We start from the raw sequence: 22,003 nt of genomic DNA on the forward strand, positions 1-22,003 counted from the left end.
GCCCTTGCGATGATTCTTAAGGCATCTATAGCAGGCGTTGCCATTTTTTACAACATTAAACCTTTGCTCCACCGATCTACTTAAAAATTTGTCGCATTGAAGTACCGCATGATTGTCTTCGCCGCATGATATGCATTTATTCTTGCGTTCCTGTGTTGAAGATGCATGATCGAATTTTGGTTTGATGTAAGCGTTTTCTGTGACATAGCTGTTGTGCGTATTGACACAGCTTGTCTTGTGTGCCATAGGTGAAATCACAGTTGAAGCTGCTTCTGCTATGCGATATAACCAGTCACTAAATGCCTTAATTGAGGGTGTAGACTCGTCACGAGGATGCATAGCCCAAGAAAGCTTATGCTGGTTCGGTAATTTATCGACGAGCTCTCTCACCAGTACTGGGTTATGGAGATGCGCCTCATGCTTGCATGTTTCCATCATAGCACACACGTTCCGTACGGCCAGCGCGAACTCTACTAAAGATTCTAATTTATCTTTAGGTGGCGGTAATTTTGCCACGTTTTCAATCAATCTTTCCAGTATATGTTCGGGCCTACCGAAGAACATTTTCAACGTGCTAAGAACATCAGGAACCATATTTGGCAGAAGAAGTTTATCCCTGACCAAATCGCGTGCTCTACCCTTTAAGCATTTTTGTAGCCGCAACATATTTTCCACGTTTGAAAATCCGGCCACTGAAGTACTATGCTCTTGTGTGTATATGATATTACTCGTCGCTCGTTGCACTTTTGTATGTATGTGCGACCCGAGTGAGTATTGGTTATTCACTTATGTATATTGGCATTTGTTCATTACTCGGTCTTTGTATATTGCGTAGAAGCGAATATTAAGCTGTCTCCTTTGCAGTTATCTTCACCTTTATTTTTCACAAGTATGAAGACGATCACCATATTTGGCGTCGTTGCAAACAAAGCACAGTTCCGAGAATGTAATGCAATTAACCAAAAAGTTTTTTAAGAATGTTGGCTTGGCGGAGATCACAAACTTCTTAGTGCAACCGAAATAAATATAACACTGCTGCGTATCGTTTTAAACAAGTTTATTTAACTATAACTGATACTGATATAATATAAGCAATGAAATAAAGCTGCGAAGCCGCTGAGTGCGGAGGTGCAGAGTGCGGAGCTTAAAAAACTTTTCGTGTGTCTACTCCGCTTGTGTTCAACCAAGTGACTATTTTCTTGCTAGTGAGGGTTCGTTATACAATAAGTATGGAGTGACAATATATCGATATTACGATTAGTATACAATGTATTGGTGTTTAACAAAACAATAGTGTTAGAAGATTTTAAACTGTTTTAATTTTGAAAATATGATTTTGGCGGCAACACCTACCAAAAACTCCACCTTCCTTCTTCATTAATTTAAAAACCTGCCTAATACGGTAATCAAAATATCTTGCGCAAGTAACGGGATCTGCTCTTATTAAACGTGCCTTTTCTTCATAAGATAAAGTCGATGCTACTTCTTTTGAAATTTCAGACCTATCTACATTTTTCTTAAGTAAAACTAACAACTCTGACCACCTTGTCTCAGCAGCCGTCAACGTTATAAAAAAAAGTAGGGAGCCCAAACTGGCGTATCATGGCCATGACTTTCTTTTTTCAGATTCCCAATGAGCAGGAGATGTGCGAATGCCTTTTAATACCCTATAACCTTCATCGTGACTTATTAATTGATCCATATGGCTTTCACAGAGTGCATTAGCAGCTGTGATGTCATGAGGGGCGCTGTGCTTACGTAAGCAAATAGACGTATTATTACGTATATGAATTAACTATAGCTTCTTGTAATTGTAGAACAACTTATCAGTTCTACAACCTCTTCTATCAACATTTCAGATCTAACAACTGTTGTAAAAGTTTGTGAAGTTGTTCTTTTCTTACCAGCAAAAATAGTTGGAAATGACAGTTCCTCTGAATAAGAGTCTGCAACCATATCAAGGGGCCTTTGGCCTTCACCAATGGATGTAATATACTCTCGCTCTCTCACTTCGCTTGTAGCTATAAAAGAAGATACATGTATGAATAAAGAAACCCACTGAAGTTAAGTCGTGCGCGCTACAATCAATCCGTCGCATTTGCAAAATAATGAGGAAAACTTACGTCCATTGGAGTATCATTGCGAAACGCAAATCCATCCAGAGGCAGGTCTGGAAACATTTGGCGACCATGACAGGACCGCTCCAATAGATAAGTCTCGTTCCAACCTTAAATTTGGAGTTCGTCCATTTCATAGCTTTTTCTACAGCTTTAGCAAGTGCCAGAGCCTCGCTAACCCCGCAGACTGGTTAGGGCTTCGCTGGACAACGCTTGTCCATTCCCGTGTAACGATCATCGCCATAAGTGCCAGAGCCTCGCTAACCACGTAGACTGGTTAGGGATTCACTGGACAACGCTTGTACATTCCCGTGTAACAATCTGGACTGTTAAGTGCGAGAGCTTCGCTAATCACACCGACTGGTTAGGGCTTCGCTGGACAATGCTAGTTCCAGAGCTTCGCTTCGCTGGACAAAGCTATCGCCAGAGCTTCGCTAACCACGCGCTGATAAAGGCTCAATCAGTTATATATACATACATACAATATGACATGCATAGGCACTGCATGTAATAATTCAGAGTGAGTGAGACATTGCAAACATAACGGTACCCTATCGGCATCTACTCTTTATCAACTGCTGCCAGCGTTTTGTTAGTAGACTTTTAAGCTCGCTGTGATTCTTGCTGTTGCCCATTTAGTTAGCGCCAAAATCATTACGTAGGTACACAAACATTGCACAGTGGTACAACTGTTATTGAACATTGTGCAAATTTAAAGTTTACGTTATCGTTTAGTTAATGAAGAAGTTGTTATTTAGTGGTGCAACTGTGAGTGAACACTGTACAAATATAAAGTCTACCTTATTATTGGGAAAATTTGAGACATTTTATACATTGTGTAGTCAATTAAATAATCATGAGCGATCCAGAACCAAAGCCATCACCTAGCGATGGTGAACAGGCTACACGAGTAGTACTCGCTGATGCAAGCAACGCAGGGCTAACAAAATTGCGGCTACAACGCCAAACGATGGCACGGAATATGGCAAATGTTAAAGCTAGAATAATCTCGATTGGTGATCAAGCTGATGCCTCAGTGCTCGAGTGCAATCTACAAATTTTGGAAAGCTACTTTAACGATATATGCCAAACACAATCCAAAATTGAAGACCTTGCAACTACAGACAATGGTAGAACAGCTATTGAAAATCTGTGCATTGAAACAAAGGCAAGGATTGTGAAGGTGCTCAACAAAACGTCAAAGGTAAACTTGTGCAACTCTAGTTTTTTGAGCTCGACAGCAGCGCCAGCTCAGCACAATCGATTGCCAAAAATGAAACTTCCTGTTTTCGAGGGACAGTATTCCGATTATAAACGCTTCATAAGTGCATTCAATAATCTGGTTGACCAAGACCAAGGAATTTCTGTGATAGATAAATTCAACTACTTGCTTAACTGTCTATCTGGACCAGCATTAGAGGTCATACAGACATTTCAAGTCACCGAAGATAACTACCCCAAAGCTCTTCAACAGCTAAAATCTCGATATGACAACGACGTCCTAATCTTTCTTGATTATATTTCAAACCTGTTTTGTTTACCAACAATGCGAAAGTCCGACGCAATAACACTTCAAAGACTGTTGGATTCTGCTTCTGCCATTAGGGGTTCGCTTTTGTCGCTCGGCTCCGCTGAGAATATCATGAATGCAATAATGATTCATATTACTTTATCAAAGGTGGATGCTGACACCAAGCTACAGTATGACAAAAAGCAACTTTTCGAGACCCTTCCATCTTGGGAAGACTACTGCAAGTTTATTACGCATCGATGCCAATTTTTGCAGAGTCGTGCAAAGGGCGTCACATTCGGAAACCTTCAGGAAACAAGGCAAGGTTCTAAACAAGGGCAGACATCCAAGTTATTCGTCACAACCTCCTATAGGGTCTGTGACCATTACCACTGCAATGACCATTACATCTCAACATGCACATCATTCGCTGCCTTAACTCTCGATCAACGAAAGGAATAGGTTAAAAATCACCAACTTTGCTCTGCTCCAGCAAAGCCAGCACCGACATTGACATAAATCAGTGGCATCTTTCCCAGGATGTTGTACTTGCTGATCCACTGTTTTATGAATCAAACAAGATAAATATTATTATAAACACCGACGGATTTTTTTACGCTATCCGAACTGGAAAAATCTCTTTAGGGCCAGGCAACCCGTGCCTTTTAAATACCGCATTTGGTTGGATAGTGGGAGGGAACACAGCTGCGTCTCCACCATCAAACCAGCATTACCAATGTACGCTAGTACAGGAGTCTCCTACACTCGATAGGATAATGGAACGATTTTGGAAACTTGAAGAGTTCCACACACCAGCATCCAAGCTTACCACAGAGGAACAACTCTGCGAGGACAATGTATCAATGTAACAATGTATCTCTTTGCAACGATGGTCGTATACAAGTGCGCTTACCATTTAAAGAAGCACAAACGAATTTGGGATATTCTTACGATACCGCCTACCCACGCTTTATGGCACTCGAGCGACGATTTAACAGAAACGATGAATTGAAGAGTGCATATGCAAGCTTCATAAATGAGTATTTAACTTTAGGGCATATGTCACTGCGTCAGACTCGAGATGAAACTCAACCGCATTTCTTTATATCCCACCATTGTGTATTAAGGCCTCAAAGCTTGACTACGAAATTACGTGTCGTTTTTGACGGTTCAGCAAAATCATCCTCCGGCAAGTCTTTGAATGATATATTAATGGTGGGCCCAACAATACAACAGGATCTAGTTACAACACTGTTAAAGTTCCGGTTACATAAATTTGTTCTTACTGGCGACATTACGAAAATGTACCGACAATTCATGATAGACCCTCGTGACAGATCCTTTCAGCTTATACTTTGGAGAAGTAATCCAACAGACGAAATTCAAATTTACCAATTAAACACGGTCACATACGGTCTATCATCAGCACCATTCTTAGCGATTCGAAGTCTGCATCACCTCGCAAGTCTATTCGAATCAGAATTTCCTGTTGGCCCATCGGTTCTTCGCACAGACTTATACGTCGACGATCTACTTACAGGTGCAGACACCATGAAGGAACTACAAGAGAAGAAAGATCAGATCACGGCTTTATTAGGTAAAGCGCATTTACAGATGACCAAATTTAACAGCAATACGAAGCATTTCATTAATCCATCCACGAATGAAGTTCCTATTAAAGTTGAGGAAATAGATACAGCAAAGACTCTTGGCTTATCTTGGCGGCCAAAGCAAGACAGCTTTGTTTTTCGGTACGATTTGCAACCTAAACAAGAAAATACCAAACGAATGGTATTATCGGCAATTGCAAAGATGTTTGACGCTCTTGGCTTGATGAGTCCAATCGTAATTAGATGCAAAATACTCTTGCAGGATCTACACATTTTAAAGCTGGGATGGGATGAACCTCTCTCTGAAACGTTAAATCAATTATGGGACGAAATGAAAGCTGATCTTCAGAACACTCACGTGCTACAAATTCCTCGGTTCGTACACACTTCACTATCACTTAAGGGCGAAGTACACGGCTTTGCTGATGCCTCAGAGCGCGCTTATGGTTGTTGTATTTACATCCGAGTGCAAATCGATTCTCAAGTACACACAAATTTGTTGATAGCAAAATCTAGAGTCGCGCCTATTAAGGTCCAATCTCTACCGAGGTTAGAACTTTGTGCAGCTGTACTAAACATACCGAAAATTTCATCACAAAATTCTTCCCTACATAAGCAGTATCACCTTTTGGAAAAACTCCAGGATTGTGCAATAATGGTTGACAATGCATTCATCTAAATTAAACTGCTTCATTGCCAATCGAATTTCTGAACTACAAGAACACGAAGGCAGTATACAGTGGCGACACGTCCCATCCTCTAAGAATCCTGCTGACAGCGTATCAAGAGGATGCCGCACATTTGAACTGGAAACCAATATGTGGCTAACAGGGCCAGAGTTTTTGAAAAGACCGCATGGCGAGTGGCCAACTTTAAACCAATTATTACCGAAACCGATAGAAGTTCGCAAAACAAGCATTTGTAATATGCAACGAAACGTTTCCAGATTTGCATGCAACACAGATCAAAATTATCAGCACAGAACCAGAATCAATCATTGACAAGCTCATCGAAACCTCATCTTCGCACATTTAATAGAATTCAAGCAAATCATCTCCTCAAAGTTAGCGATATCGTAAACGTACCAGCTACTGAGCTAAGCGTTTTGCCGTCTAATAGGGAATATACAGCAGTCAGCGTTTTGTGAGGAGATTAAGTCAATACGCAAGGAAAAGTTATTAAACACAGCATGCTGAGCTTAGCTCCATTTATTCAAGAAATGTCAGTGGACGGGAGAACTGTGGAAATACTTAGAGTTGGTGGGAGGCTAGCCAGATCAGAGTTACCATTCGATGCCAAGTTTCCAGCCATTATACCCTCATCTCATCGTTTTACTCGTACCTACATACAGTTTTTGCATCATCAGCACTTACATGCCAACCCCAATGTTCTCATTTCCATACTAAGGGAGAAAGTATGGGTGATAAATGCTAGAGCAATCGTTCTCCAGGTCGTCCGCTCTTGTATTCACTGCTTCCATTACAAACCTCGTTTAATGGGGCAGCTGATGGGAAATCTACCCGCGGACCGTCTGCGAGGTGAACGTCCTTTTTTGATAACGGGAGTCGATTTTTGTGGACCCTTTATGACGACTCATCGACTGCGTGGACGATCAACATAATCAGCTATTTTGTATGTTTCGCAACAAAGGCGGTTCATATCGAACTCGTCTCAGAGCTATCAACCAATGCATTCCTTCTCTGCATTCGAAGATTTGTCGGGCGTCGTGGACTGCCTCAAAAGCTGTATTGCGACAATGCAACAAATTTGGTTGGCGCTGCTGCAAGACTTGCAGAGTTTAAGCAAGCCGCATTGGATTCAGAGGCGATCAGCCAAATAAGACACTACAGCGCTTGCAAGGGCTTTGAGTTTCACTTCATCCCACCTCGAGCGCCACATTTTGGTGGGCTTTGGGAGGCCGCAGTCAAATCAGCAAAGGCATTATTGATTAAAAACATCAGCGAAGCTAATTTGACTTTTGAAGAGCTGCAAACTCTGCTAACCGAAGTGGAAGCCATACTTAACTCACGGCCAATTGCTCCACAATCAGATGATCCCAACGATGGATGTGCTTTGACACCAGCCCATTTGATAATCGGATCTTCGTTACTTACAGCTCCCGAAGAATTATTATACAAGCCAGAGTCTTCCACTCATCTTCGTTACCTCGACCGCTGGCAAACAACAATTCTGGCAAATGTGGTACCGCGATTATATCCACACACTACAACGTCGATCCAAATGGACTTCAAACCAAGCAAACATTCGTGAAGGACAACTTGTGATTGTCCATGAAGACAATACACCTTCTCAAAAATGGATCCTTGCTCGCGTGACCGCAGCCATCGCTGGAAAGGATGGAAAGGTCCGAGTAGTCGATCTCCAGACTAGCAAGGGTACGCTACGCCGCCCAGTCCATAAACTAGCACCACTGCCCCTCGATTAGTTTAAAGGAATCTAGATCCTTTCAACGGGGGGAGGATGTTGGAAGAGAATCGAGCATATTAGCATAATTATTTTGTTTAATTTAAATTTCACATTTGCTGTTAAAAACTATGTAAACTTTCTGGCAACATTATTAATTACTTATAAGCACAACAAAAATGCACCCCTGTAATGAGAAAGCGGAGTGACTGGATGTAATATACTCTCGCTCTCTCACTTCGCTTGCAGCCATAAAAGAAGATACATGTATGAATAAAGAAACCCACTGAAGTTAAATCGTGCGCGCTACAATGAATCCGTCGCATTTGCAAAATAAGAAAGAGGATTTAGGAACACTTACGTCCATTGGAGTATCATTGCGAAACGCAATTCCATCCAGAGGCAGGTCTGGAAACATGAACCTTTCGTTATTAGAAGTAAATATAGCTGCCAGACTAAAAACAGATATGCAAAGCTGACTAAACCCTTCAGTATTTGCGAGCTCGTTTATCTCCTCAATATATGCCCGGGATACCCTATCGATTTGGTGAGGAAACCAAAGGCCTTTACAGCAAAGGCAAATTCTGTCAGGACCTAATTCGACTACCGTATTAAAATGGTCAATTTGATGTTCAATTGTGGCAACTGTAAAATTGCAAGCGTTTTTGCAATTTTATATACATAAACTTTTAATGTTTATGTACATACAACGAAATTTTAGTTCGACCGCGGTAATGAGACAGTTGGGTTGCTGGCGAAAAGGCGAAATTTATTTTTTGACAAATTCGTGCTGCTTACTTCAAATGTTGCTTCACGAGTGCCAGTTGTATTCGTTTTTTCATGTGATTAGGCCTACGACAATGCGAGCTTTTCTTACATTCTAACAGCGCGCCTTGCGCTACAATGTTAACTTAAGCTTATGCACTACGTTTACTATTATACTAAAATTCATTGGCTTACAAATTACGTTTACAATAAGTATAACTACATTCTAACAATTCAATCTATAATTAAACTTATAATTAGGAACTCCTGATCCAACATTCCGGCCCCGTTAAAGCGATAGGCTTTAACATATTGGCAGTACGGCCAGCTTGTGAATTGGCCGTTTCACCACTCCTGTTGTTGTGCGCACTTCTGCCACACGCGCCTTACCGTCTTGCCCGACGGTTGTGCGAACCACGCGCCCTGTCAGCCACTTTTGGGGTGGAAGATTGTCCTCGTGGATGAGAACGAGGGCGCCGACTTCCACGTTGGGCTCTCCTTTGTCCCACCGAGTTCGCTGCTGTAGGCTGAGGACGTAGTCCCTGGACCAGCTGCGCCAAAAATGCAGCTTGAGCGCCGAAAGTTGCTGCCACCGTTTCAACAACCCGGAGCTGGTCCTGCTGCCAGCCCTTCCTGGCTCGGATTCGTGCGGCAGCGAACAACAAGTTCGAGGTGGACTGCCTTTGACGTAAAACACACACACACACGTAAAACACAATACTGCGACATAAGACTTTAAAGGGGCTCTTCCACGAATTCTGAGGCTCACGTGGAAAGGACCAAAATAATCAACGCCACAAACCGCGAACGCGTGCTCAGGATTCACGCGATCGGCTGGCAAGTTGCCCATTATCTGACTCAGCAACTTTGGTTTGTAGCGGAAGCAATGCACGCAGTTTTTTACTGCCCATGTGCATGCCTCTCGAGCATTAATAAGCCATATTTGTTGCCTTAGAAGAGCAACCATGACTTTGGCACCTGCATGATGATTTTCAAAATGCAAGGCGCGAACGAAAAGAATTACAAAGCGTGAATTTCGTGGCATCAGCAAAGGAAATTTTGTGTCGTACGGTAGCGAAGCGTTGAGCAATCGTCCGCCTACTCGCACAAGTTGCAAGTTAACTCCGTTTTGCTTGTACTGATGCAAGAACGGATTTAAACGCTGATATTTTGGTTGAAGCAATTTGGACGCCTTTAAATTTTCAACCTCCTGGCGCAATTCTATTGATTGGACTGCTTCTACTAGTTTCAGGAAGGCCAACTTTAGCTCACTTGCAGTAAGCAAGCCTCTGCTATTGCATTTCGAACTGAAACAGAACCGATTAACGTATGCCACTATACGAACCAGTTTTCTAAAATTTGAGCACCTTTCAATTAGGGACTCAATAGGGCTTAAGCACGTCTCAGTGACAGTGTAGGCCGAAACACTTTTTTTTATCCTCAGACGACTTTAAATCTGGTGCTAACTCAAACCGATGTAAGCTTGGCCAATGGTCAACAGGTTGTAGTAAAAATTCGGGACCATTAAACCAAATGGACGATACCAACTCGTCAACATTAGTGCCTCTAGACACTAAATTGGCGGGGTTCCATTCGGTCGGTACATGACGCCAAGCCGTTTGACTTGCAGTTGCCTGTATATCCGCAACCCTATTGGCGACAAATGTGGACAGTGAAGACGGATCTCGTTTAATCCAGTACAACGTAACTTGTGAGTCTGACCAAAAATTAACGCTCTCTATATCAAATTGGGACAATAAAGGCGACACTTGCTCCCACAACTTAGCACGCAAGTGCGCAGCGCATAATTCAAGGCGTGGAATTGTCACCGTTTTTAGAGGAGCAACGCGAGACTTTGACGTCAACAAGACAGAAACCACATTGCTGCCATTGTCGGTTCGAATGTAGATGCAGCTGCCATAAGCGTGGCTGGATGCATCTGCGAAGCCATGTATTTGGATGGTTCGACTTCCGGCGAGACCTACATATCTCGGTATAACGATTTGGTCGAGCTTAAGCAGATTTGACTTGAACGTGTCCCAAAACGTATGCAAGCTCATTGGGATTGCCTCATCCCAATCAAGTTTCTGCCTCCACAACTCTTGCAACAATATCTTCGCTTTTGTAACAACTGGGCAAAGCAGCCCAAGCGGGTCAAATAGACGGGACGCGACTGACAGAATATTGCGCTTAGCGACTCAAAGGTATTGTCCAAACAATAGTAAAAAGTATCTTGTTGGGGCGTCCATCTCATACCTAATGCCTTTACCGATTCTGACATGTCGAACGGCAGCGGCTTTTCGTCGCCACCATTGGCAAACAACTCAGCGTGACTTGTTGCCCACTTGGCTAGCTGGAAACCACCGGATTCCAATATTTCCGAAACTTGATTGCAGATGACTTTTAGGTCTGCCAAGGTGTCAGCTCCTGTGAGCATGTCATCGACGTAAAAGTCGTTCTTTATGACGTGCGCTCCAATTGGGTGCGAGCTGCTGTACCGATCACTCAGTTCGAAAAGGCATCGAATTGCCTGAAATGGCGCCGAAGCGGTTCCATAAGTGATCGTGTTCAGACGGTACGTTTTCAGATCTTTAGAGGCATTCTGTCGCCAGAGAACCAGCTGAAAGTTGCGATCTGATTCAGCCACTTCGACTTGCCGGTACATCTTAGAAATGTCGGCACTTACTGCATATCTATGCAGCCGAAAACTAATTAGAGTGGCATATAGTTCCCTCTGAATTGTAGCACCTACTATAAGAATGTCATTCAGCGACACTAGTGACGAAGTTTTGCTAGACGCGTCGAAAACTACGCGCAGCTTAGTGGTGCTACTTTCAGGCCTCAGAACGCACTGATGAGGAATATAACAGTGTGGTTCTGGAGGAGTACCAACAAGCTCTGACATTTGACCGAGATCTAAATATTCCTTCATGAAATTGTTGTACATGTCATGCGAGCTTTCATCTTTAAGCAGCCTACGCTCTAATGATAAGAAACGCCTTTTTGCTGTCTCAAAGGAATGACCAAGCAAATCAGGGTTTCGTTTAAAAGGAAGTTTTACTTCGAAACGTCCAGAAGGTAGCCTGCGGACTGTTTGAACGAAGCTTTGCTCACAGGCTAACTGTTCAGCTGAGTAAAACCCAGCCTTCGATATCTCTGGGACTTTCTCTAACTCCCAAAAACGTTCAACCAGAGAATCGAGAGAACATTCATTGTTTTTGATGGCAATATTACATATTGCTGACGCAGAAGGTGACCTTTGGGTGCATTTTCCAGACACAATCGAACCTAACAGCGTCTTTTGTACAATTGGAAGCGTGGGACCGAGTTTTATTTGACCAACGCACAAAAGCTCAAAATATGTTTCAGCTCCCAGCAGCAGGTCTATTTTAGCTGGTTTGAAAAACTCAGGATCAGCCAGTTCGACATTTGGTGGTACCTTCCACTGGTCGAGACGCACGGCATCGCTTGGCTGACAAGCAGATATTGAGCTTAGTACCCAAAAATCTGTCACGAAGCTGTATGCCGTGGTGCGTGACTGAACACAAGTATTGACTTTATGCCGAACTGAAGTGTTCGACTGGCCAACTGTTAAAATGTTTAGCGCACCATTTTCTCGGCGTAGGCGCAAGCGTTGAGCCAGCGACTCTGACATGAAGTTGACTTGGGACCCAGACTCCAACAATGCCCTAGCGACTTGAAATTGGCCAGTTCTATCCTTAACTTTTACAAGTGCTGTAGCAAGGATTACCTGATCCTTGCTTCGAACATGGCTAACATACGACTCACTGGCCGGATGCGATGCTGCCGCATTATTGCACCTTGCCATTCATACCGATGAAGCAGCGTATGATGAGCCTTTGAACAGACTCGACACTTGGAAGCCTTACACTTCGACACACCATGACCGATTTTTAGGCAATTTATACACAACTTTTGCGCTTTGATAAAAGTGAATCGCTCTGCAACAGGAATTGCTGCGAAAGGCTGACAATCAGCTATGTCGTGGTCTGCTGAGTTGCAGTAGTTGCACTTGTGCGCAGATCTTGTTTCACATTTTGCACAAGAAAATGCCGATTTGGCTTGGCCCTTGACTAATTCTGGCTTTGGCTTGCCTTTGCTCTTAGTTGCTTCTTCTGCAGATAAATACTGATAGCGCCTATTTAATTGTGCTGCGCAATCAGCCCAAGATGGAAGCTTATTATAATCGAGCTGCTCCTCAAACCGTGATTTGGTGGTATGGTCTACTTTAGACATCACCAAATGGATTAAGACTGCGTTCAGGATTTCTTTATCGTCGCCAATTGACAATAGAGACGCGTATACAGCTGAAACTGTATCGATAATGTGTCTTAATCCAGATGCCGACGGTTTGGCCATTGCAGAGATTTCGAAAAGTTGGGACACTGTATCGAAGAATATTAGACATTTATTGTCATAAACTGATTTAAGACATGCAAGAGCTTTTTCATAATTGCAGTCTGTTATTGGGAATGCCTTTATTGTACCTAACGCTTCATCGGAAAGGCATGAAACTAAATGGTTGAACTTTTCAACATTTGTCAACGTCGGATCGCTATGCACGAGATTTTCATATAAATTTACGAAGCTTTTAAAATCAGCGTGCTTGCCGCTGAACTTGGGCAAGCGCATCTTTGGCAACTGAGAATGGTGGCCATGGGAAATGCTCGCCGAACAATTGTGTTCGGTGCGTGACTCATCGTGCTGCACTGCCGAAAGAAACAACGCTTTCGTAGTCACTCAAATATCCTCAAGTGCACACCTACTATCATTGGTGGGATCTAGCGTATCTATCTCTGCCTGAATTGCCATTGCTTTGTCAATGTAATCAGTCAGAATTTCCAAACGACACTTCAATTGAACCTTATCAAATGAAATGGTCTTCTGCTCAAAGCCATTTTTTAGATTTTTAATGTTATTTACGACTCTGTCGTACCTTTGCACTGCTAAAATGAGTTTGGCATTAACCTTTGACGGATCCATACTGACCGCTTTATATTGCCTTCACTGTACCGGCAACCAACGAAGAAAACAGTGAGTTAGGTAGGTAGGTAGGTCGGAGCGGCAGCCAGGGTATGCACCCCGACTCACTTAGGCCCTGGAGATTGGCCCGCTGTGATACCGCATGGACAAGTCCACTTCCCAAAATACCCGTGTTTGGCTGCATGTCTGCGCGAGTATTACGTCCATCCAGCTGCCTGGATGAACTTGAAAATGTCTATCGGCTTCTTGTTTGCTAGTGCCGATAGATTTGGTAGGAGGCTGTCTCCTAGGAATCGTTGTCTTGTCCTTGACAAGGCCGGGCAGTCGCAGAAGAGGTGTGTTACCGTTTCCTCCTCTTCCACGTCTCTGCAGCTTCTGCAGAAATCGTTATGGTGGAGTCCTAGTCTGGCGGCATGGGTGCCCACCAGCCAGTGCCCTGTGATGGCTCTGATTACGACTGAGCATTGGCTTCTGCTCAGTTTGCAGAGTTCAGAAGATCGTCTTTTGTTGAGGGTTGGCCATGTTTGGCGTGTGATTCTACAGGAGTCTGTGTCGGTGGTCCACATTTGATTGGCGACCAAGCCAAAGTGGTTTCGGACTGACAGTTTACAGCTGGCCATCGGTGTACCGACGCTCTCCTTGTCTGGAAGGAGGGAGGCGGTGGTACCGTGTCTTGCCAGCTCATCGGCTATGCAGTTTCCCTCGATATCCATATGGCCTGGGACCCAAATGAGGTATATAGAGAGCTGTGTTGCCATCTAGTGAAGAGATTTGCGACAGTTCTGTACTGACGTCGAGTTCGACGTGATGGCATTAAGGGATTTTATAGCCGCTTGGCTATCCGAGTAAATGCAGATTTCTCTGGTATATGTGGCTGGGCTTGGCAGTATAAGAAGAGCTTCTTGAATGGCTATGACTTCCGCCTGGAACACACTGCAGTGATCCGGTAGCCTGAAGGCTTTTCTGATGCCGAGTTCTTCGCAGAAGACACCCCCGCCTACGCGGTTATCCAGCTTAGAACCGTCTGTATATATTTTGATGGAATTGGTTGGGCCTGGCGGGCCGAAGTTCCAATCTTCCCTAGAGGGAATGATGGTGTGAAATGGAGTATGTGGATACTCCTCTGCGATGCAGTGGTCAGTGACTGATGAGATAGTGTCATTTCCTCTCAGAATTTTGGCATGACCAAAGCATTCTTCTGACCACTGGTTGGTTTCTCTCATGCGAAGAGCCGCCAGCGTGGCGTTCATTTTTCCCATGAGATATATTGGGAGTATTCCCAGAATTGCATTTGAATTTGGAGTAGTGCGTAGTGCGCCCGAGATCGTTAGTTCAGCCTGTCACTGAACTTTGTTAAGTCTCTGAAGAGATGAGTTTTTCGTAAGTGATGGCCACCATATGGAGACACCATATAAAAGTATGGGTCTGATTGGTCTGGGGTTTACACTTAGGCCACTTGACGTTGCCCAAGTTGAAAGTGTGCTTAATGCATCAGTCATGCGTTCGCACAAAGTTTGAGGAAATTTACCCGAGAAGGAAATGGTCACGTCATCTGCATAGGCTATCGCGCGGCATCCCCCTATCCCTTCTAAGGATCGTAGGAGTGAGTTAACCGCCACGTTCCATAAGAAGGGTGAGAGCACACCGCCCTGAGGCGTTCCGCCACTCCCATATCTGGATACCGTGGACAGCCCCAGTGTAGACTTGATGGACCGCCTAGTAAGAAGCTGTGTTACTAGTTCCACAATGGAGTTGTCCATCCCTAGATCGGTGAGTGAGCTTGTGATGGCGCTTGGAGACACATTGTTGAAAGCACCTTCTATGTCTAGGAAGGCGATTAGTGTATATTGTTTGACTTTGAGAGCCTTTTCGATGACCGAAGTGACAGCATGGAGTGCCGTTTCTGTAGATCTGCCTTTGCAGTAGGCATGTTGAGAGCTTGAAAGCTCTGAGAGGGGGATCTTGCTTCTTAAATAGAGACCCATTAATCTCTCGAATGTCTTTAATAGAAAAGAGGAGAGACTTATCGGTCTGAAATCTTTCGGGGTAGTGTGCGAGCTTTACCTAAGCCAAGCTTCTGGGATATTCCTTGTCAGGAAGATTTGGTGAAAAATATCTGCCAGCCATCTGATGGCAGTATTTCCTGCGTGAATAAGCTGCGCCGGAATGATGTTATCCGGCCCTGCTGACTTATAGGGCTTGAAGGTTTTTATTGCATATCTAATATTATTTTCAGATAGAAGATAGGGTGGCGATTGAGATGGACCTGCGCTTGCTGAATGGCTGGTTGGTTTGATGCTTGTAGAGCTGGGAAAATGCCTAGAAGCAGCTCTAGAGACTCTTGACTCGAGGTCGTCCAAGTCTTGTCTGGCTTCTGAAGGTAACCTAGCGTTGAGGGAGTTTTTGAGAGGACCTTAACCTTGCGGCATCGGAGGTGTTCTCGATATCTGAGCAGAAGTTCTGCCATGAAGATCGTTTGGCCTGTCTGAGTATTTTCTTGTACTCTGACAGGCTTTGTTTGTATACATACCAGTGTTGCTCTCCCCCTTGGGATCTGGCTGCATTGAAGAGTTTCCTGGCCTTTTTTCTTGACTCACTGACCTGTGGAGTCCACCAGGGAGGTTTGAGTTTGCCTCTTGGTTTCCCAGTGGGGCATGATTTCTGCAGCGCGATATAGCACGCTGTGGTGAATTGTTTTATTAGCGTCGAGGTGAATTCAACTGTATCTGGGCCCTCGGGAGGATAGTTTGGAAGTATATTACTTAGATGATTAGAATACAAAGACCAATTTGTGCGTCTAGGATTTCTAGTCGCGATTGGTCTTTCATTCTTTAGAGTTACTTCGAATTGAATGTATCTGTGATCTGAGAAGGAGTGTTCTAATAGGACTCTCCATTTGGAAATACGATTGTAAGACGCACTGACGCCAAAGTGAGGTCAAGAACCTGGCTTCGGTTCCTTACCACGAAAGTTGGATCTGATCCGCTGAAATTAGATAGCAGAAAAATGTTTATGTTTTTCTTGATTAAAATACAGGTTCTGGGCTTGCCTGAGCTCTTCGCTGTAATCAGCTTGTCCCTACGGACCCAAGGTTCCTGAATGAGGACTACGTCGATGTCTTCTTTGCTCAGACGATGTATTAGGGCAGCTGTTGCTGCTTTCCAGTGGTGGAGATTAATCTGTAGAAACCTCAAGGGCATCTACCTCCATCTCCACCACTGTCCTATCGGCCTCGTCGTCGTCTAGGATGAAGTCCTCATCCTCGTGGCCTAAAGTCGCGAACCCTTTCGCCAGTTCGGAGGTTTCGGAGGAATATCCTTCAAGGATATCCTCATCATCCGACGCGACCTCTGTTTCAGGACTGCCTGGAACGACCGGTTCTGCGTCTGCTGGTTCCGCGCTTTGTGTGGTGGACTTACCACTCGCTGTGTCTCCTCGGTAGACACGTATGGCTACCGATTTGTAGCCATACCTGGCCAGATTTCCACATCTTGCCAGCTCGTCCACCGATTCCTTATTTATAACGAGTACGATCTGGCGCGTGGTCCCTTCCGCCTCCTCTACCTTGACCACGCTCCAGTCGTCCGTTTTCATGCTCGGGTTGCAGATCTGAAAAACCTTCAGGATCTCTTCTGGCTTTTCTGGTTTGGCCGATACCCTGACCCTGGCACGTGGTCTGCTGGGTATGTCGCACCAGTCCACCGCAACCAATTTTGCACCTGGATACACTTCTCCGAGTGCTGCAATAGATTTCTTATAGGCCTCGGCTGACCGCTTGTCATGACAAGCGATGGCCTTGACCCTGCCTTGATGCCATCCTGCATCGTCGCATATAGGTGGTGGTCCTCCACTCGTTGCCAGGTCCGTCATAAACCGATCTTGCAGCTCGTTTTCGACTCCTGTGACTCCTGTGACTCCTTCGACTCCAGTGAGTTAGCAGTGCAAGAATAATTACGCGCCTATGCGTTGATTTAAGAGCGAGAATAAATACAATTATGTTTGTTTAGGCACGTATGTATCTAGTTTGCAGCTTTCTAAGTTAAACCTTATGCAGGGCGCTAGCAGCCAACGAGATTTGCAAGTGCAACGAAAATAGAGCGCTTGATCGATCTCTTAAGCTACCCACGACGACGCAAAAAGAGAACTGCCCTAAAGTGCAAGCTATAGCAATGCGCGCAGTTATGCTCTCAAACGTACGTACGTAGTTTGAACGCGACTCTCTTGTACGCAATGTATAAAGGCAACTACAACTACCAACGTTTAGCACCAACAGCTAACCATACGGTACTCGCGCAAAGAGAACGAAATGACAACGACGGCAAGTACAGCTGTAAGGGCAATGTACTTAGCGGCCGTCCGCAGTTTAGTGTGCCAACGTCAGGCTTAAACCTCTTTTCAATTTATTATAATACACGTATATAACGTATACATATGTATATATGTGCGATAATGACCATGCAAAATTCACAGTACCAAAAATTGAATTATTTAGTTTCTAAGTATTTGTTTGTCTTTTTTGCTCGAGGAAACATTCAATTTTTAGTACGAAATACCTGTGAACTGTCCATGGATTGTTCCGACACTTCCCTCTTAGCCTTTGGCCCAACACGGGACATCTATCGTCTTGGTTAGTGGAAATTCCAGATAATCATCCACTCCAGCAAGCTTGGCGTTGAAACAGCAACCACTCGCGACCAGCAAACCCAACAACAACGAAATATGCAAAATAAGTGTCGAATGCACTAATTATTGCAACGAGAAACACTCAAAACCGAAGTCCCTGCTCGGGCGCCAATGTAAAATTGCAAGCGTTTTTGCAATTTTATATACATAAACTTTTAATGTTTATGTACATACAACGAAATTTTAGTTCGACCGCGGTAATGAGACAGTTGGGTTGCTGGCGAAAAGGCGAAATTTATTTTTTGACAAATTCGTGCTGCTTACTTCAAATGTTGCTTCACGAGTGCCAGTTGTATTCGTTTTTTCATGTGCTTAGGCCTACGACAATGCGAGCTTTTATTACATTCTAACATGTTAACTTAACATGTTAACTTCTACAATGTTAACTTAAGCTTATGCACTACGTTTACTATTATACTAAAATTCATTGGCTTACAAATTACGTTTACAATAAGTATAACTACATTCTAACAATTCAATCTATAATTAAACTTATAATTAGGAACTCCTGATCCAACAGCAACTCTGACCTGCATATCTTCGGCTAAAACATTCGCTCTTTTTTTCCGTATTGCGAATTGCATTTCGTCGGTTTTCTGCTACTCTATTTTGGCTAAGACTTCTATGCTGTCTAACTCTCTGGTCAAGTTTCTTGAAACGTCAAACGATTCCTGTCTTGTTAAAATTCTAGCTCCTTGTCTTTCCCTTGTGTTACGAACTTGCTCAACGTTTCTATAAATTTAATTCGCCCTTGCCTGAGACCGACGGAGAGTGTTGGCAGCCTGCTCCGGTTCCCTATACTCTGAATCCTGCCTACGTGTCGAATGTTGCAGAGTATTAGCTGCCTGGTCCTATTCCCTCATATTTATATTTTGTGTTATGTGTACGTGTGCCAAGTTTCATCATGATAGGTCAATTCTGAAAAAAGTTATAGCCACAAATAAAATCGCTGCCCTTGCTCTGCTTGCAGCGCTGCCCGCAGCTGTTGTTGTTATTGCTGCTTTGGTTCAACTTTGTGTTACATACATACACGCATATAAATACACATAGACACGTGATGTAAATGTATGCTGTTAAAACTGAACATAAACATGTATTCTAATTTAATTTAATTAATTAATTATTTTTTTAATAATTTAATTTTTTTTAATTTTTTCTTTTTTTTAATTTTTCTTTTTTGCGGAGAGTACAGGCTATTTAACTGTCGGGATTGCTCGACTGTAGCGTTCTCTCTTGTTTATATATTAATTTCATGTATTACCAAACATGAAATATGTTTATATGTTTATGATAACTTTCTTATTAATCTATTGGTATTGTATTTATCGTTTTTTTTTTTGTTCTAAAAATGTTTTTAAAAAGAAAATTGATATATGTATGTATATTCTTATTTGTATTTATAAATTTTTATTTTTATCTTATTTTTATTTTATTTATTTATATTTACTTTTTTTTGCTTATGTGGAGCCCTACTACAAATAACGAATTAAAAATCTTTAACCTATCCTTATGTACTGTTTGTTTTTTGCTTTTATTATTTGATATTACTATGTTTTCTTCTACGTTTTCTACCTTATATAGTCCTGTATATTTAAAGTCTAGCTTATGCCCTGTTTCATTTTTCAATGAAACCTGGTCTCCTATTTTCAACTTGAAATCTAAAATGTTTTTGTCATAACTAATCTTTTGTTTTTGTTTATTAGGCTCTAGTATTAATCTTGCTCTTTTAAAAGCTTGTTCTAGCCTAAAGTTAGATTCTTTAGCATAATCTTCTATGTTGTAAAGTGGTTGTTCTGTGGCTTCGCTCCACGGACACCGGCTTACCTTTCAAGCCTTTGGAAGAACTGACCTAAGTCGAGAATTCCATTGGAGTGCATATCACTAACATCAAATCTTGCCATAACTTTTCTTCCATATTTTAATAAACATTTCGAATCTGTCATTCTCAAATTCACTAATTTTCGTACCTCGTCATTTGCAATGACTTCGTATAGTGACGGAAGTTTACCTGGGTACAGGGTATTACACTGTCGGGCTTGCTCGACTGTAGCGTTTTCTTGTAGTGACTTTTAATATTTTGTTATTTATCTGTATATTTTTTAATTCGGTTATCGTTATTCTTGACAACGCATCTGCTTTATGGTTGTCTTTTCCATTAAGATATTCTACAGTAAAATCATATTCCTCCAAATCAAGTCTCATACGCGTCAACTTTGAGCTCAGATTCGTCATAGAAAACAAGTAACTTAAGGGCCTGTGATCGGTTTTGATCGGTTTTGACTGTGAAGTGCCTGCCATAAATATATGGTCGAAAATGATTTATTGCCCAATGGATGGCTGCCAGTTCCGGTTCCGTTGTATTGTAGCGTAAATCGCCCTTTGGCCGAGCGGTGACCGGCGATTTGCTACGCAAAACAATAGCGGGCAGGTGTGTAAAGCAGCAGGGACCGGCAGCGTGGCGGCTGGCGAAGTGGCTGCAGCAACAAATCTGTATAGCGGAGGCGCTCGTGGCGCTCGTCGACGCTTGTCAGAGAAGGGTCCACTTTCAAAGAATTAACAGCAGCGCCAAACAAATAATTGCGCCGTTCAACTCAGCTTTCCTTTACTTCACTTTATTAGCCTTCAATGGCGATCAAAACAGGCAGATGGCCCAAATACTTAAGGATTTAATTTACACATATGGAGATGCTTAAAAGATCCGCATCAGCGGAGAACACAACCGTGTCGGTCCAGCGCAAACCAGGAAGAGAACAACTTCTTAAAGTTAGTTGCGGTTGAAGCCTTGAAGTTGGCTGCGGCAGCATGGATCTTGTAAAAACAGCTGTTGATAGGTGGCGCAAGTGGGCGTATCGATAAGCGCAAATCGATACTTGAGCGCCAAGCTCGCAGTTTGAACTATGCACTACCAATTTGCATTACATTACCCCCCGCTGAGACTCGAGACTCCTGGCCGAGTACATCTTGACCATCTCCTCCATAGGGTGCGAGACGGTTGACGTGCACAGTTTTTGTAGATCGCGTGCCAGGCAGGCGCACCGTGTACACAAGATCCGATATGCGACGCACGACCAGGCTAGGTCCAATCCAGTCCGACTGCAGCTTGGGGCAACGACCCACTTTGCGGGCGGGTGCATATAACCAGACTTTGTCCCCGGGCATGAACTCCCTGGGATTCGCTCTCATGTCGTATCGCATCTTGTTGTTGGCGGCAGCTGATTGCAGCTGCTGACGGGCCACAGTGTGAACCGTTTTGAGTTGGTCGCGCAAGTTCTCCACGAAGATAGGGTAGGGCGTTTCGTCATTACATGGCAGGCCGTAAGTCAACTCACAAGGGAGCCGCAGTTCACGGCCAAGCGCCAGCATAGCCGGGGAGAATCCAGTGGCTTCGTTGGTTGCTGAGCGGTATGCCCACATAGCGAGGGGCAAGAGTTCGTCCCAGTCACGCTGACTAGCAGAGACGAATTTGGCCAAGTAGTCCAAAAGGGTACGGTTGAATCGTTCCACCATACCGTCAGACTGGGGATGTAGGGGCGTGGTGCGTGTCTTTTCCACGTCCAGGAGGCGCAGGCAGCATTGGAAAAGTTCCGACTCGAAGTTGCGACCTTGATCTGAATGGAGAATAAATGGAGCGCCAAACCTGCAAAAGACTTCTTGGATTAGTGCGCGTGCAACTGTGTCAGCAGTTTGGTTTGGTAGTGCAATACACTCGGGCCATTTAGTGAAATAGTCCATCACCACTGCAATGTAGCGATGGCCGCGTGGGGTGAGTGGCAGTGGCCCCAGGATGTCGATCGCCAGCCGTTCGAATGGGCTGCCGATAGCGCTGGGCTGTAATTACCCGATGGTTTTGCGTGAAGGGCCCTTACGAGCGGCACAAACGTCACATCGTG

The sequence above is a fragment of the Scaptodrosophila lebanonensis genome, unplaced genomic scaffold (assembly GCF_003285725.1).
Source record: "Scaptodrosophila lebanonensis strain 11010-0011.00,11010-0021.00 unplaced genomic scaffold, SlebRS2 tig00000112-arrow-arrow-pilon, whole genome shotgun sequence".
Classification (NCBI taxonomy): domain Eukaryota; kingdom Metazoa; phylum Arthropoda; class Insecta; order Diptera; family Drosophilidae; genus Scaptodrosophila; species Scaptodrosophila lebanonensis.